This window comes from Acartia tonsa, chromosome 15 (assembly GCF_053477335.1).
Source record: "Acartia tonsa isolate MP-2025a chromosome 15, ASM5347733v1, whole genome shotgun sequence".
NCBI lineage: Eukaryota > Metazoa > Arthropoda > Copepoda > Calanoida > Acartiidae > Acartia > Acartia tonsa.
The window spans coordinates 24,844,622-24,857,904 of NC_137274.1; the positions used below are offsets into that span (position 1 = coordinate 24,844,622).

The 13,283-nt window shown below is 38.2% G+C and overlaps 30 non-coding genes across 30 annotated transcripts; 14 read left to right on the plus strand and 16 right to left on the minus strand.

Moving 5' to 3' along the window:
- Nucleotides 1-96: 96 nt before the first annotated feature.
- LOC145308047 (U2 spliceosomal RNA) lies at nt 97-288 on the plus strand. Its single transcript, XR_013875881.1, has one exon. It is a non-coding gene; the product is annotated as a U2 spliceosomal RNA (small nuclear RNA).
- A 329-nt stretch (nt 289-617) lies between these two features.
- On the plus strand, nt 618-735 carry LOC145308099 (U5 spliceosomal RNA). The gene has a single exon (XR_013875931.1). It is a non-coding gene; the product is annotated as a U5 spliceosomal RNA (small nuclear RNA).
- A 418-nt stretch (nt 736-1,153) lies between these two features.
- TRNAG-GCC (transfer RNA glycine (anticodon GCC)) lies at nt 1,154-1,224 on the plus strand. The gene has a single exon. It is a non-coding gene; the product is annotated as a tRNA-Gly (tRNA).
- Nucleotides 1,225-1,290: 66 nt separating this feature from the next.
- On the minus strand, nt 1,291-1,409 carry LOC145308643 (5S ribosomal RNA). The gene has a single exon (XR_013876466.1). It is a non-coding gene; the product is annotated as a 5S ribosomal RNA (ribosomal RNA).
- An 87-nt stretch (nt 1,410-1,496) lies between these two features.
- Nucleotides 1,497-1,615, minus strand: LOC145308472 (5S ribosomal RNA). The gene has a single exon (XR_013876301.1). It is a non-coding gene; the product is annotated as a 5S ribosomal RNA (ribosomal RNA).
- An 87-nt stretch (nt 1,616-1,702) lies between these two features.
- LOC145308596 (5S ribosomal RNA) lies at nt 1,703-1,821 on the minus strand. The gene has a single exon (XR_013876418.1). It is a non-coding gene; the product is annotated as a 5S ribosomal RNA (ribosomal RNA).
- Nucleotides 1,822-1,986: 165 nt separating this feature from the next.
- On the minus strand, nt 1,987-2,059 carry TRNAA-AGC (transfer RNA alanine (anticodon AGC)). The gene has a single exon. It is a non-coding gene; the product is annotated as a tRNA-Ala (tRNA).
- Nucleotides 2,060-3,630: 1,571 nt separating this feature from the next.
- Nucleotides 3,631-3,749, minus strand: LOC145307807 (5S ribosomal RNA). Its single transcript, XR_013875676.1, has one exon. It is a non-coding gene; the product is annotated as a 5S ribosomal RNA (ribosomal RNA).
- A 643-nt stretch (nt 3,750-4,392) lies between these two features.
- Nucleotides 4,393-4,511, minus strand: LOC145307749 (5S ribosomal RNA). Its single transcript, XR_013875618.1, has one exon. It is a non-coding gene; the product is annotated as a 5S ribosomal RNA (ribosomal RNA).
- Nucleotides 4,512-4,711: 200 nt separating this feature from the next.
- TRNAK-UUU (transfer RNA lysine (anticodon UUU)) lies at nt 4,712-4,784 on the plus strand. The gene has a single exon. It is a non-coding gene; the product is annotated as a tRNA-Lys (tRNA).
- Nucleotides 4,785-4,859: 75 nt separating this feature from the next.
- TRNAD-GUC (transfer RNA aspartic acid (anticodon GUC)) lies at nt 4,860-4,931 on the plus strand. Its single transcript has one exon. It is a non-coding gene; the product is annotated as a tRNA-Asp (tRNA).
- Nucleotides 4,932-5,231: 300 nt separating this feature from the next.
- Nucleotides 5,232-5,304, plus strand: TRNAR-UCU (transfer RNA arginine (anticodon UCU)). Its single transcript has one exon. It is a non-coding gene; the product is annotated as a tRNA-Arg (tRNA).
- Nucleotides 5,305-5,548: 244 nt separating this feature from the next.
- On the minus strand, nt 5,549-5,621 carry TRNAM-CAU (transfer RNA methionine (anticodon CAU)). Its single transcript has one exon. It is a non-coding gene; the product is annotated as a tRNA-Met (tRNA).
- Nucleotides 5,622-6,780: 1,159 nt separating this feature from the next.
- On the minus strand, nt 6,781-6,899 carry LOC145308576 (5S ribosomal RNA). The gene has a single exon (XR_013876400.1). It is a non-coding gene; the product is annotated as a 5S ribosomal RNA (ribosomal RNA).
- Nucleotides 6,900-7,606: 707 nt separating this feature from the next.
- On the plus strand, nt 7,607-7,771 carry LOC145307955 (U1 spliceosomal RNA). Its single transcript, XR_013875797.1, has one exon. It is a non-coding gene; the product is annotated as a U1 spliceosomal RNA (small nuclear RNA).
- A 267-nt stretch (nt 7,772-8,038) lies between these two features.
- Nucleotides 8,039-8,230, plus strand: LOC145308023 (U2 spliceosomal RNA). The gene has a single exon (XR_013875858.1). It is a non-coding gene; the product is annotated as a U2 spliceosomal RNA (small nuclear RNA).
- Nucleotides 8,231-8,559: 329 nt separating this feature from the next.
- On the plus strand, nt 8,560-8,677 carry LOC145308100 (U5 spliceosomal RNA). The gene has a single exon (XR_013875932.1). It is a non-coding gene; the product is annotated as a U5 spliceosomal RNA (small nuclear RNA).
- Nucleotides 8,678-9,095: 418 nt separating this feature from the next.
- TRNAG-GCC (transfer RNA glycine (anticodon GCC)) lies at nt 9,096-9,166 on the plus strand. Its single transcript has one exon. It is a non-coding gene; the product is annotated as a tRNA-Gly (tRNA).
- A 66-nt stretch (nt 9,167-9,232) lies between these two features.
- Nucleotides 9,233-9,351, minus strand: LOC145308598 (5S ribosomal RNA). Its single transcript, XR_013876420.1, has one exon. It is a non-coding gene; the product is annotated as a 5S ribosomal RNA (ribosomal RNA).
- Nucleotides 9,352-9,438: 87 nt separating this feature from the next.
- LOC145308669 (5S ribosomal RNA) lies at nt 9,439-9,557 on the minus strand. Its single transcript, XR_013876491.1, has one exon. It is a non-coding gene; the product is annotated as a 5S ribosomal RNA (ribosomal RNA).
- A 164-nt stretch (nt 9,558-9,721) lies between these two features.
- TRNAA-AGC (transfer RNA alanine (anticodon AGC)) lies at nt 9,722-9,794 on the minus strand. Its single transcript has one exon. It is a non-coding gene; the product is annotated as a tRNA-Ala (tRNA).
- Nucleotides 9,795-9,884: 90 nt separating this feature from the next.
- LOC145308445 (5S ribosomal RNA) lies at nt 9,885-10,003 on the minus strand. The gene has a single exon (XR_013876277.1). It is a non-coding gene; the product is annotated as a 5S ribosomal RNA (ribosomal RNA).
- An 866-nt stretch (nt 10,004-10,869) lies between these two features.
- LOC145308558 (5S ribosomal RNA) lies at nt 10,870-10,988 on the minus strand. Its single transcript, XR_013876383.1, has one exon. It is a non-coding gene; the product is annotated as a 5S ribosomal RNA (ribosomal RNA).
- A 200-nt stretch (nt 10,989-11,188) lies between these two features.
- Nucleotides 11,189-11,261, plus strand: TRNAK-UUU (transfer RNA lysine (anticodon UUU)). Its single transcript has one exon. It is a non-coding gene; the product is annotated as a tRNA-Lys (tRNA).
- Nucleotides 11,262-11,489: 228 nt separating this feature from the next.
- On the minus strand, nt 11,490-11,563 carry TRNAI-AAU (transfer RNA isoleucine (anticodon AAU)). The gene has a single exon. It is a non-coding gene; the product is annotated as a tRNA-Ile (tRNA).
- A 138-nt stretch (nt 11,564-11,701) lies between these two features.
- TRNAR-UCU (transfer RNA arginine (anticodon UCU)) lies at nt 11,702-11,774 on the plus strand. Its single transcript has one exon. It is a non-coding gene; the product is annotated as a tRNA-Arg (tRNA).
- Nucleotides 11,775-12,460: 686 nt separating this feature from the next.
- Nucleotides 12,461-12,533, minus strand: TRNAA-CGC (transfer RNA alanine (anticodon CGC)). The gene has a single exon. It is a non-coding gene; the product is annotated as a tRNA-Ala (tRNA).
- Nucleotides 12,534-12,673: 140 nt separating this feature from the next.
- TRNAW-CCA (transfer RNA tryptophan (anticodon CCA)) lies at nt 12,674-12,745 on the plus strand. Its single transcript has one exon. It is a non-coding gene; the product is annotated as a tRNA-Trp (tRNA).
- A 69-nt stretch (nt 12,746-12,814) lies between these two features.
- On the plus strand, nt 12,815-12,921 carry LOC145308198 (U6 spliceosomal RNA). The gene has a single exon (XR_013876043.1). It is a non-coding gene; the product is annotated as a U6 spliceosomal RNA (small nuclear RNA).
- Nucleotides 12,922-13,014: 93 nt separating this feature from the next.
- Nucleotides 13,015-13,086, minus strand: TRNAA-UGC (transfer RNA alanine (anticodon UGC)). The gene has a single exon. It is a non-coding gene; the product is annotated as a tRNA-Ala (tRNA).
- Between the last annotated feature and the right edge of the window lie 197 nt (nt 13,087-13,283).

Here is a 13,283-nt window from a genome sequence, read left to right on the forward strand (position 1 = left end):
TAACAATGATTAGGCAGCCTGCATGCTAATCTTTTGCCAGACAGTACAATAGTCAGGTTATGACTCTAAGGTAGCATACTGGAACTATTCTTCGGCATCGCTTCTCGGCCTTTTGGCTAAGATCAAAGTGTAGTATCTGTTCATATCAGCTTAATATCTGATACGGGGACCATGTGTCCCCTTCGATATTAAACTCATTTTTGTTAGGGGATAAGGACTTGGAGCTTGCTCCAGCCTTATCACGGGTTGGCTTGGTATTGCAGTACCACCAGGATCGGCCCACTTGTCCCCACTTCTAAACTGGACCACTCAATACATTGTGTACAACCTGTATCAAGTTTGCACAAGTCAAAAAGCATGCTGCCAAAAGCACAATGGCTCCACTTCCTTCATGTAGTTCAATGTTTTAATGCTAGGTGGTGCAAACCCCTAAAGTTGAATGTCATTTAATGGATAATTTTCCGCCTCAAGTTATTCTAGGGGCTTGTGTTTTTTTGGTGAATAAGCTGAACTTTGACACAATCTCTACATGTCTTTGCTGACAACTACATTAGATTGGTCAATGGAACAAGCCTAACAGCTGCCAAGGATATGGAGCTATTTGTGTTGTTTGAGCATGTCCAGGATCTACCTACAGCACGAATAAATCTTTCGCCTTTTACTAAAGATTTCCGTGTAAGTGGATCATATTGGAATTACATCCAATTTATCTGAAGGCTTTCCATGAGAGAGCCCACTTAAAGAATCATATTACAACAGGCATGTAGGGACAGGATGTCAGGATGTGTTTACCACAAAACCATTCATCTCCAACCAACCACTTCAAATTTGTAAAAATAAAACTGGCCAACCATGCTGACAAATAGCCTACGGTAGGAATGGCTAAAATTGCAGTTACCATTTGTCTAAACTGACCAAGCTATACTTGCTTGATTCACTTCACTAAAAGGTGTGTACAAGTGAACCAAGGATCACTCAGATATTGTCTTGCCGGGCTGAAGAAAGTCCTTACCTACTGCCAAAGTCTACTTACAGCAAGTCATACTCAGGTGTAAAGCTATATCAATCTGTATTTGGGTTATAAATTGACAGATTTCTGAATAATGATTTTCAGCAAGGGGTTGGGTTATACGAATAGCCAAAGAGCATACCAGCAACGTTGGTTCAGTGGTAGAATGCTCGCCTGCCACGCGAGCGGCCCGGGTTCGATTCCCGGACGTTGCAGCAATTATTTTCTACGTTAACACAACTTTTCTGTTTTCAGTGACAAGATAAGAAAGAAAGATGTAGAGTTTACAACACCAAGTGTTCCCAGGCGGTCACCCATCCAAGTACTAACTTGGCCCAATGTTGCTTAACTTCAGTGATCGGACGAGAACTGGTGCTTTCAACATGGTATGGCCGTAGACATAAAGTGACAACATGATTTTCAAACTTGTGTGAGGTTTAGTTAGGTTTGGGCTAGGATTGGTTGGGTCAAAATTCCAAAAATATTGAACCTACGACACCAAGTATTCCCAGGCGGTCACCCATCCAAGTACTAACTTGGCCCAATGTTGCTTAACTTCAGTGATCGGACGAGAACTGGTGCTTTCAACATGGTATGGCCGTAGACATAAAGTGACAACATGATTTTCAAACTTGTGTGAGGTTTAGTTAGGTTTGGGCTAGGATTGGTTGGGTCAAAATTCCAAAAATATTGAACCTACGACACCAAGTATTCCCAGGCGGTCACCCATCCAAGTACTAACTTGGCCCAATGTTGCTTAACTTCAGTGATCAGACGAGAACTGGTGCTTTCAACATGGTATGGCCGTAGACATTTACTCTGAGGGAATGCTCTACTAACTTCTGGTTTATTAAATAACATTCTAATGCAACAAAAAGGTTTAAAGTTTTACTGGTTTAAATTTTCAGACTTTTGTTTTTCTTTGTGTGTTTATTTTTTTGTTTGGTGCTTGTGTAGTACGGGGGAAAAATGATACTTGGAGATGCGGGGTATCGATCCCCGTACCTCTCGCATGCTAAGCGAGCGCTCTACCATCTGAGCTACATCCCCTTGGGTTTCACCTTATGTTCTCAGTGATTAGAAATTTCTCTTGGACAAGAAAGAAAAAGAGACAAATTTGAAATATGGATAAAATGTTAGAGCCTACGACACCAAGTATTCCCAGGCGGTCACCCATCCAAGTACTAACTTGGCCCAATGTTGCTTAACTACAGTGATTTTTTTCTTTTAAAATTTATTCATCCAAAGCGCTACAGAGTTTTATTAAAAGTGAACCCACAATAAGGGCTTTTAAAGTTACAATATGTATACAAATGATGAAAAAAAATATATAATTCTTGCAAAAAGATAAAATCACTGCAAATTATCTTTTTTGCAAGAACCATAAAACAAAAAATATAGCAGAAGAACATAATGATATCTCTTCTGTGGAGAAAAAACCCGAAAATTGAATTTTTACTCCAAAAATATGTAATCATTAAATGGATACACCAATGTACCCTACTTTATATTGGTCAAGTCAACCAAATAAGCAAGGAAATGAAAAGGCCACATTTTATTTGCATAAAACCGAAATAGAATGAAAATATATGCAGCAAAATTCATTGCCTTCCTTTTTCTAATTATTAAATATCACCTTTGTAAAGATGATTCAAACTATAAATCCTAAATAAAACTTTAAATTTAAATCAATAAAATTTAAATATCTAGGCGAAAATTTTACTTTTAAAATGAAATTATTAGAAAGTGATAAATATATATTGTAATTTGCAAAATCTGTAAATAAAATGAAATAATTATTTAACTATGCATTTTTTGTCTTAATCTATGAAATTAAGTAATCAAAAATAAAACAAAAAAAAACTTTGAAAACAAAAATAAACCAATAAAATAATTAAAATTCATAAACTTTTGTTAAAATTACGAAGTATAATATTAATACTTTAAGTTTACTTGAAAATTTTAGATTAAAATTAATAAATTTGAGTAAATCTAGGAAACCTGTCAAACAAGTTTTGAATTACACTACTCAATAAAAATTAAAATTCGGTAATAATCATAATGAAATATGCTTTTAAACCATATTTAGAAACATAAATGAATAAATATAAATAATTTATATAAATAAAAAGTTAAATAAATTCAGCAATATCATGAAATACAATTTCATGCAAAATATAAACTATAGATAGGTTTCGTGATTATTTTAAATTTAAATTCTTTGCCTCGAGAAAAAATCTAAATATTGACTAGGTACTAAATTGTTTTGGGGGTAAATTTACCCAATTTCTTGTAATCATTATAAATGATCCATCAAAATTAAAAAGAAAGCAAATCAAAACATTTAAAATCAAAATATCAATAGAGAAAAAAGCTTTCTTATTGTTAATTTTTAAACAAAAACTTCTTGACTTTTAATCACGAAAATCGGACGAGAACTGGTGCTTTCAACATGGTATGGCCGTAGACATATATCAACGGAAAATGTGGCAAAAATTAAATGCAAAATGCATTACGAAGAGAAAATGTGGCGTGAAATGAATGCAAAACGCTCAACAGTACAGGAATCTACGGACAAGGAAGAAAAAGAGACAAATTTTGAAATATGGATAAAATGTTAAAGCCTACGACACCAAGTATTCCCAGGCGGTCACCCATCCAAGTACTAGCTTGGCCCAATGTTGCTTAACTTCAGTGATCGGTCAAGAACTGGTGCTTTCAACATGGTATGGCCGTAGACATTTATCAAAGGAAAGTGTGGCATAAACTAAATGGAAAATGCATTACCAAGAGAAAATACGTACAGGTATCTACGGTAAATGATTCTAAGTTCTAGATTGGTTTCCAGTGATTAGTGAGTTCTCTTTAACCCTGAATAAAGATATTTGTGACTGACTAAGACAGACACCCAACCCGAGCGGACTCAAGGTGATACACACCTCTTGTAGAAGTGAATCAAGCAATATTAGCTTGGTCGTTTTAGACAATGATGTAAGGTTACTTGGACAACCATATTATTTTGATATTTGTTGAAGGTCCGACCAGAAAAGTTAATTTTCATAAAATACAAGCACAAGGTAACTAAAATATTAATCCAAACAGGTATGTGTAGTACTGAAAGATTTCATTTTATCGAACAATAATAGTTGTCAACCCAAAACTCATGCCTCAACACGGAGAAAACTAAGCCTAACTGGGAACTAAATAGAGCTGCCATCTGGTGACAAAAACAGTAACTACATATTATATCATAGTGGTTGCATTGTATAAGGGCTTTAAGTGTAAAAAAATAAGCATAAGCAGTTGTCTCTTGCTGTGCTGGTTTACATTTTTCACACTTTGGTATTTTTTTTTCTCAACTTATAAAAAAGGATGAAAAGATTTGCCTACGACACCAAGTATTCCCAGGCGGTCACCCATCCAAGTACTAACTTGGCCCAATGTTGCTTAACTTCAGTGATCGGACGAGAGCTGGTGCTTTCAACATGGTATGGCCATAGACATTTAACTTTGGAAAATGTGACATATGCTAAATGCAAAATGCTACAATACAGGAAAATTATGGAGGGATGATTTATTCTATACAACTCAGGTTGCACTTAACCAAAAATAAACAGAGAGAAAACCAAGCCTACCATGAACTAAAATGCTGCTGCCATCTGGTGACACAATTTTGTTACTGTAATTTTAAATAAGCATGATGCCCGGGTAGCTCAGTCGGTAGAGCGTTAGGCTTTTAACCTAACGGTCCAGGGTTCGAGCCCCTGCTCGGGCGCTCTCATTTTTTGTTCAAGTCTCCAATCAGTGTGATACGTACGTAGAGACTAGAAAATAGCTGGTCAATAAGAATTCCTCGATAGTCTAGTGGTGAGGATCTCCGCCTGTCACGTGGAAGGCCCGGGTTCGATTCCCGGTCGGGGAGAGATAATTTTTCAACCTTGTGAAATTTCTTTTTTTTTCCGTTAAATATTTCCGCCACTGCAAACTGTTCAATTTGGTAAAAGTATTAGCTGGCCGGTAGGGGGATCGAACCCGCAACCTTTGCGTTATTAGCACAACGCTCTAACCAACTGAGCTAACGGGCCTGATTGAGATGATATGTATAAGTATTAGCACAATGCAAAAACTACATGCTTTTTTTCTTCTCTACTTGATTTTCTTTTTCTTGCCTTCCATAATGTTTTATGTCAACAAATGCTACTATTTTCTTTTCTCTTACCAAGTCCCATTAGCGCAGAGGATAGCGCGTTGGACTTCTAATCCAAAGGTCCTGGGTTCGATCCCCAGATGGGATGCTAACATTGCATTTTGGCTAACCTTTTTGGGTTATCAAAACATGGAATTTCTTAATCCGTGAACACTATATTAGCAGTCAGGATGGCCGAGTGGTCTAAGGTGCCAGACTCAAGGACAACTTCCTTGCTCTCTGATAGAGAGTGGTTGTGAGAATTCTGGTCCTCGATGAGGGCGTGGGTTTGAATCCCACTTCTGACAAAACTATTTTTCAAAACACAACCAGGAGATGAAAAAGTGTTTGCCTGCCCCCGGTGAGGCTCGAACTCACGGCCTTCAGATTATGAGACTGACGCGCTGCCTACTGCGCTACGGAGGCTTGTTGGCAGTACAGGATTACTACTCTTTTTGAATGTACAAAATGAAATGAGATGAAAATGCGTCAGCCGGGAATCAAACCCGGGTCAACTGCTTGGAAGGCAGCTATGCTCACCACTATACCACTGACGCTTTTTTTACAATATTATTATGTACGCCAAAGTGAAAACCACAAATACATATTTGCCTAGTAACTAGCACACTTAAAGAAAAGCAGAGGGCAATAAAGCTGTTTACTCTATGTAACAAGTTTCCGTGGTGTATAAATCCAAAGTTTCAAAGATTTTTACAAAACACATTCCATTGCAAAAAACGCGATCTTTGGTTTGTTTAAATGTCCATTTATTTAGCATTTTTCAAGAATGTCAAGCGTGGGAAAATTTTTAGAATGTGGGAACCATTCATTTTGATTTAAATGGTACATATGATTTTCATTTAAATTCATTTTTTGGACCCGTGAGAAAATTTTTTTAACGTGAGAACAATTTAATTTTTAATTGAATTTCATTTTTTGGAAGTGTGGGAAAAAACAGGAGAAAAAATATATTTTAGTATAAAGAAATGTTCTATCAGTTTCAAACCTTTTTCATTCAATAGATCATACTGACTTTGGAAAAACTGTCAGACCGATTTTTGAAATTCAATCTGTGAAAAAAGATATTCAAGTTTTAATAATTTGTTTTAAAAATATTATTTTACATGTATTGACGCCATCTTGGATTATGAAAATTTTTTTTTGTTAGAAGATTTTTTTCTAAAATATTTTTAAAAAATTAACTTTTTACAATAAAAAAATCTTTGAACTTAAATTGACCAATAATTCAAAGATTTTTTCTCTTTGATTTGGAAGATTTTTTATGATTTTTATTTTTAATGTCAAATAAAAACACAACAGTGAAAAAATGAAAATTAAATGAAATAACGTTTTATGATTTTATTCAAGAAATTATTTGCTAACATCACCTTTTTGTTGCAATAGAATGTTATTTAAGCAAACAAAATTTAGCATAAATGCTAAATTTTGTTTGCCCAATGTTGATTAACTTCAGTGATCGGACGAGAACTGGTGCTTTCAACATGGTATGGCCGTAGACATTAATTGTGTGGGGTTTAGTTAGGTTTGGGCTAGGATTGTTTGGGTCAAAATTCCAAAAATGTTAAGTCTACGACACCAAGTATTCCCAGGCGGTCACCCATCCAAGTACTAACTTGGCCCAATGTTGCTTAACTTCAGTGATCGGACGAGAACTGGTGCTTTTAACATGGTATGGCCGTAGACATTTGATAAAGCATTTTCACATTGTTATGTGGATATTACCATACCATCCTTCTGTTTGGTTCGTTGCGTTGCAACCAGTGCTAACTCTTGGTAATCTTGTTATAACAAGTGACAGTTTGCGTCTTGTATTTGTCTAAACTGACCAAGCTAAATTTGCTTGATCCACTTCATTAAGAGGTGTGTATTGATCCTGTGGTTGCAGTGTGAACTGTAATGCTATTTATGTCAGAGCTGATGATAGCTCACTATTGGTAATTAGGATGCATCTGTAATACAAAGCAGAACGATGTCTGTCTGTCCCTTAAGATCTCGGTAACCACTGAACCGAATGGATTCTACTCTTCAGGGTATATACCTATTGGTCCTGCGGTGGTTTTAAGCTATTTTCTTGGGGGTGTGGGACACCCCCAACCCTCCCAAAAACAAAAAAAATCCCCCCCCTAAAGCCACTAGTAACCTGTAAAGTAGCAATCATGTATATTATGTAGCCAATAATTTGGCCTCTAGGTGTCGCATTTGTTTCAATGGAAGACCTCCTACCGAAGGTTTCATCAACAAAGTATGTCACCAACTATTTGAAAAAGTATAAATATAGCATTTCTGAGGGGACACTTCAACTGAATCATGTTTTGTGTGAAGTCGTGGAGCTGGTCAGCAAAATATCTATAGTCTTTGTCACCCATACACTGAAATCGACTCCTACTCTCATACTTACCTGGCGTGGAGGTTAACCATGAACACTAAGGTGGTTCCTCTAGGGTGAGGCTGTGCCATTGCACTCAGGCATGGCTGACCCCTACGATTACCCCAAATGTGGGTAACTCGAACGCACAATTTTTGGTAGTTGGGGACTGCGTTCGCGCATCCCCTAATAAATACAGAACAGACAACAGAATTAGAATGTGTAACTTAACCATCTAGTTCAAATTTCACTCATTAGGAGTTGCTAAAGTTTGTGTAGTTGGCCAGAAAAAGGCTTATATCGAAGCCCAATTTAAAGTAAAGTCTTTGCTTTGAACTAGGCAGATTGACTATACTCTCTCTAACAATGATTAGGCAGCCTGCATGCTAATCTTTTGCCAGACAGTACAATAGTCAGGTTATGACTCTAAGGTAGCATACTGGAACTATTCTTCGGCATCGCTTCTCGGCCTTTTGGCTAAGATCAAAGTGTAGTATCTGTTCTTATCAGCTTAATATCTGATACGGGGACCATGTGTCCCCTTCGATATTAAACTCATTTTTGTTAGGGGATGAGGACTTGGAGCTTGCTCCAGCCTTATCACGGGTTGGCCTGGTATTGCAGTACCACCAGGATCGGCCCACTTGTCCCCACTTCTAAACTGGACCACTCAATACATTATGTACAACCTGTATCAAGTTTGCACAAGTCAAAAAGCATGCTGCCAAAAGCACAATGGCTCCACTTCCTTTATGTAGTTCAATGTTTTAATGCTAGGTGGTGCAAACCCCTAAAGTTGAATGTCATTTAATGGATAATTTTCCGCCTCAAGTTATTCTAGGGGCTTGTGTTTTTTTGGTGAATAAGCTGAACTTTGACACAATCTCTACATGTCTTTGCTGACAACTACATTAGATTGGTCAATGGAACAAGCCTAACAGCTGCCAAGGATATGGAGCTATTTGTGTTGTTTGAGCATGTCCAGGATCTACCTACAGCACGAATAAATCTTTCGCCTTTTACTAAAGATTTCCGTGTAAGTGGATCATATTGGAATTACATCCAATTTATCTGAAGGCTTTCCATGAGAGAGCCCACTTAAAGAATCATATTACAACAGGCATGTAGGGACAGGATGTCAGGATGTGTTTACCACAAAACCATTCATCTCCAACCAACCACTTCAAATTTGTAAAAATAAAACTGGCCAACCATGCTGACAAATAGCCTACGGTAGGAATGGCTAAAATTGCAGTTACCATTTGTCTAAACTGACCAAGCTATACTTGCTTGATTCACTTCACTAAAAGGTGTGTACAAGTGAACCAAGGATCACTCTGATATTGTCTTGCCGGGCTGAAGAAAGTCCTTACCTACTGCCAAAGTCTACTTACAGCAAGTCATATTCAGGTGTAAAGCTATATCAATCTGTATTTGGGTTATAAATTGACAGATTTCTGAATAATGATTTTCAGCAAGGGGTTGGGTTATACGAATAGCCAAAGAGCATGCCAGCAACGTTGGTTCAGTGGTAGAATGCTCGCCTGCCACGCGGGCGGCCCGGGTTCGATTCCCGGACGTTGCAGCAATTATTTTCTACGTTAACACAACTTTTCTGTTTTCAGTGACAAGATAAGAAAGAAAGATGTAGAGTTTACAACACCAAGTATTCCCAGGCGGTCACCCATCCAAGTACTAACTTGGCCCAATGTTGCTTAACTTCAGTGATCGGACGAGAACTGGTGCTTTCAACATGGTATGGCCGTAGACATAAAGTGACAACATGATTTTCAAACTTGTGTGAGGTTTAGTTAGGTTTGGGCTAGGATTGGTTGGGTCAAAATTCCAAAAATATTGAGCTTACGACACCAAGTATTCCCAGGCGGTCACCCATCCAAGTACTAACTTGGCCCAATGTTGCTTAACTTCAGTGATCAGACGAGAACTGGTGCTTTCAACATGGTATGGCCGTAGACATTTACTCTGAGGAAATGCTCTTATAACTTCTGGTTTATTAAATAACATTCTAATGCAACAAAAAGGTTTAAAGTTTTACTGGTTTAAATTTTCAGACTTTTGTTTTTCTTTGTGTGTTTATTTTTTTGTTTGGTGCTTGTGTAGTAGGGGGAAAAATGATACTTGGAGATGCGGGGTATCGATCCCCGTACCTCTCGCATGCTAAGCGAGCGCTCTACCATCTGAGCTACATCCCCTTGGGTTTCACCTTATGTTCTCAGTGATTATAAATTTCTCTTGGACAAGAAAGAAAAAGAGACAAATTTGAAGTATGGGTAAAATGTTAGAGCCTACGACACCAAGTATTCCCAGGCGGTCACCCATCCAAGTACTAACTTGGCCCAATGTTGCTTAACTGCAGTGATCGGACGAGAACTGGTGCTTTCAACATGGTATGGCCGTAGACATATATCAACGGAAAATGTGGCGTAAATTAAATGCAAAATGCATTACGAAGAGAAAATGTGGCGTGAAATGAATGCAAAACACTCAACAGTACAGGAATCTACGGACAAGGAAGAAAAAGAGACAAATTTTGAAATATGGATAAAATGTTAAAGCCTACGACACCAAGTATTCCCAGGCAGTCACCCATCCAAGTACTAGCTTGGCCCAATGTTGCTTAACTTCAGTGATCGGTCGAGAACTGGTGCTTATACTTAATGGAAAATGCATTACCAAGAGAAAATACGTACAGGTATCTACGGTAAATGATTCTAAGTTCTAGATTGGTTTCCAGTGATTAGTGAGTTCTCTTTAACCCTGAATAAAGATGTTTGTGACTGACTAAGACAGACACCCAACCCGAGCGGACTCAAGGTGATACACACCTCTTGTAGAAGTGAATCAAGCAATATTAGCTTGGTCGTTTTAGACAATGATGTAAAGTTACTTGGACAAGCATATTATTTTGATATTTGTTGAAGGTCCGACCAGAAAAGTTTCTTTTCATAAAATACAAGCACAAGGTAACTAAAATATTAATCCAAATAGGTATGTGTAGTACTGAAAAATATCATTTTATCGAACAATAATAGTTGTCAACCCAAAACTCATGCCTCAACACGGAGAAAACAAAGCCTAACTGGGAACTAAATAGAGCTGCCATCTGGTGACAAAAACAGTAACTACATATTATATCATAGTGGTTGCATTGTATAAGGGCTTTAAGTGTAAAAAATAAACATAAGCAGTTGTCTCTTGCTGTGCTGGTTTACATTTTTCACACTTTGGTATTTTTTTTCTCAACTTATAAAAAAGGATGAAAAGATTTGCCTACGACACCAAGTATTCCCAGGCGGTCACCCATCCAAGTACTAACTTGGCCCAATGTTGCTTAACTGCAGTGATCGGACGAGAACTGGTGCTTTCAACATGGTATGGCCGTAGACATTTAACTTTGGAAAATGTGACATATACTAAATGCAAAATGCTACAATACAGGAAAATTATGGAGGGATGATTTATTCTATACAACTCAGGTTGCACTTAACCAAAAATAAACAGAGAGAAAACCAAGCCTACCATGAACTAAAATGCTGCTGCCATCTGGTGAGACAATTTTGTTACTGTAATTTTAAAATAGCATGATGCCCGGGTAGCTCAGTCGGTAGAGCGTTAGGCTTTTAACCTAACGGTCCAGGGTTCGAGCCCCTGCTCGGGCGCTCTCATTTTTTGTTCAAGTCTCCAATCAGTGTGATACGTACGTAGAGACTAGAAAATAGCTGGTCAATAAGAATTCCTCGATAGTCTAGTGGTGAGGATCTCCGCCTGTCACGTGGAAGGCCCGGGTTCGATTCCCGGTCAGGGAGAGATAATTTTTCAACCTTGTGAAATTTTTCCGTTAAATATTTCCGCCACTGCAAACTGTTCAATTTGGTAAAAGTATTAGCTGGCCCGTAGGGGGATCGAACCCGTGACCTTCGCGTTATTAGCACGACGCTCTAACCAACTGAGCTAACGGGCCTGATTGAGATGATATGTATAAGTATTAGCACAATGCAAAAACTACATGCTTTTTTTCTTCTCTACTTGATTTTCTTTTTTCTTGCCTTCCATAATGTTTTATGTCAACAAATGCTACTATTTTCTTTTCTCTTACCAAGTCCCATTAGCGCAGAGGATAGCGCGTTGGACTTCTAATCCAAAGGTCCTGGGTTCGATCCCCAGATGGGATGCTAACATTGCATTTTGGCTAACCTTTTTGGGTTATCAAAACATGAAATTTCTTAATCCGTGAACACTATATTAGCAGTCAGGATGGCCGAGTGGTCTAAGGCGCCAGACTCAAGGACAACTTCCTTGCTCTCTGATAGAGAGTGGTTGTGAGAATTCTGGTCCTCGATGAGGGCGTGGGTTTGAATCCCACTTCTGACAAAACTATTTTTTTCAAAACACAACCAGGAGATGAAAAAGTGTTTGCCTGCCCCCGGTGAGGCTCGAACTCACGGCCTTCAAATTATGAGACTGACGCGCTGCCTACTGCGCTACGGAGGCTTGTTGGCAGTACAGGATTACTACTCTTTTTGAATGTACAAAAATGTACTCCTAGGCAACTGAGATGAAAATGCGTCAGCCGGGAATCGAATCCGGGTCAACTGCTTGGAAGGCAGCTATGCTCACCACTATACCACTGACGCTTTTTTTACAATATTATTATGTACGCCAAAGTGAAAAACCACAAATACATATTTGCCTAGTAACTAGCACACTTAAAGAAAAGCAGAGGGCAATAAAGCTGTTTACTCTATGTAACAAGTTTCCGTGGTGTAGCGGTTATCACATCTGCCTAACACGCAGAAGGTCTCCGGTCAAGCCCATGGTTTTGCCCAATACTTCTGAAAATTGAAAAGAAAAAAAAATTTGGAGTCGTCGGGATTTGAACCCGAGACCTTCTAAATGCGAATCAGACGCTCTACCAGCTGAGCTACAACCCCTGGTCTTCATCATAGGGGCCGGACGAAAGCAGCGCCTTTTTTCTATTGGTCGCTTGCATTGTATAGTGGATAGAAAAAAAGAAATAAAAGACTTTCCTTTAGTTTTGCATGAATTCAAAGTTGCAGCAATTCAAACATCTGACTCTGTGGCGCAACGGTAGCGCGTCTGACTCCAGATCAGAAGGCTGCGTGTTCAAATCACGTCAGGGTCAACAGAATTATTTTTGCAATTTGTGTAACAAATGCTGATCTTTATACACAACTAAATTCTATTCTCAATTGTACTTGCTTCGGCAGTACATATACTAAAATTGGAACGATACAGAGAAGATTAGCATGGCCCCTGCGCAAGGATGACACGCAAAATCGTGAAGCGTTCCACATTTTTGTGTCCGCATAACCCCATACAAATATTTTCTCACTAAAGTACTCATTTTGAACAAAAGACAAATTCAAAGAAATAACAAAAATCATTGATAATTGGAGACGCCGGGGATCGAACCCGGGGCCTCATACATGCAAAGCATGCGCTCTACCACTGAGCTACATCCCCCTGTTGAATACATTAGCTGACTAATACTCAACTGAATCCTTTAGCAATTTCAAAGTCTTTAACACAAGGTGCAAACCGGAATAGCTTAGGTTAGGCTAGGTTAGGCAGCTAGGTTTAAATTGTTTAAATTCATTTTTTGGACCCGTGAGAAAATTTTTTTAACGTGAGAACAATTTAATTTTTTATTGAATTTCATT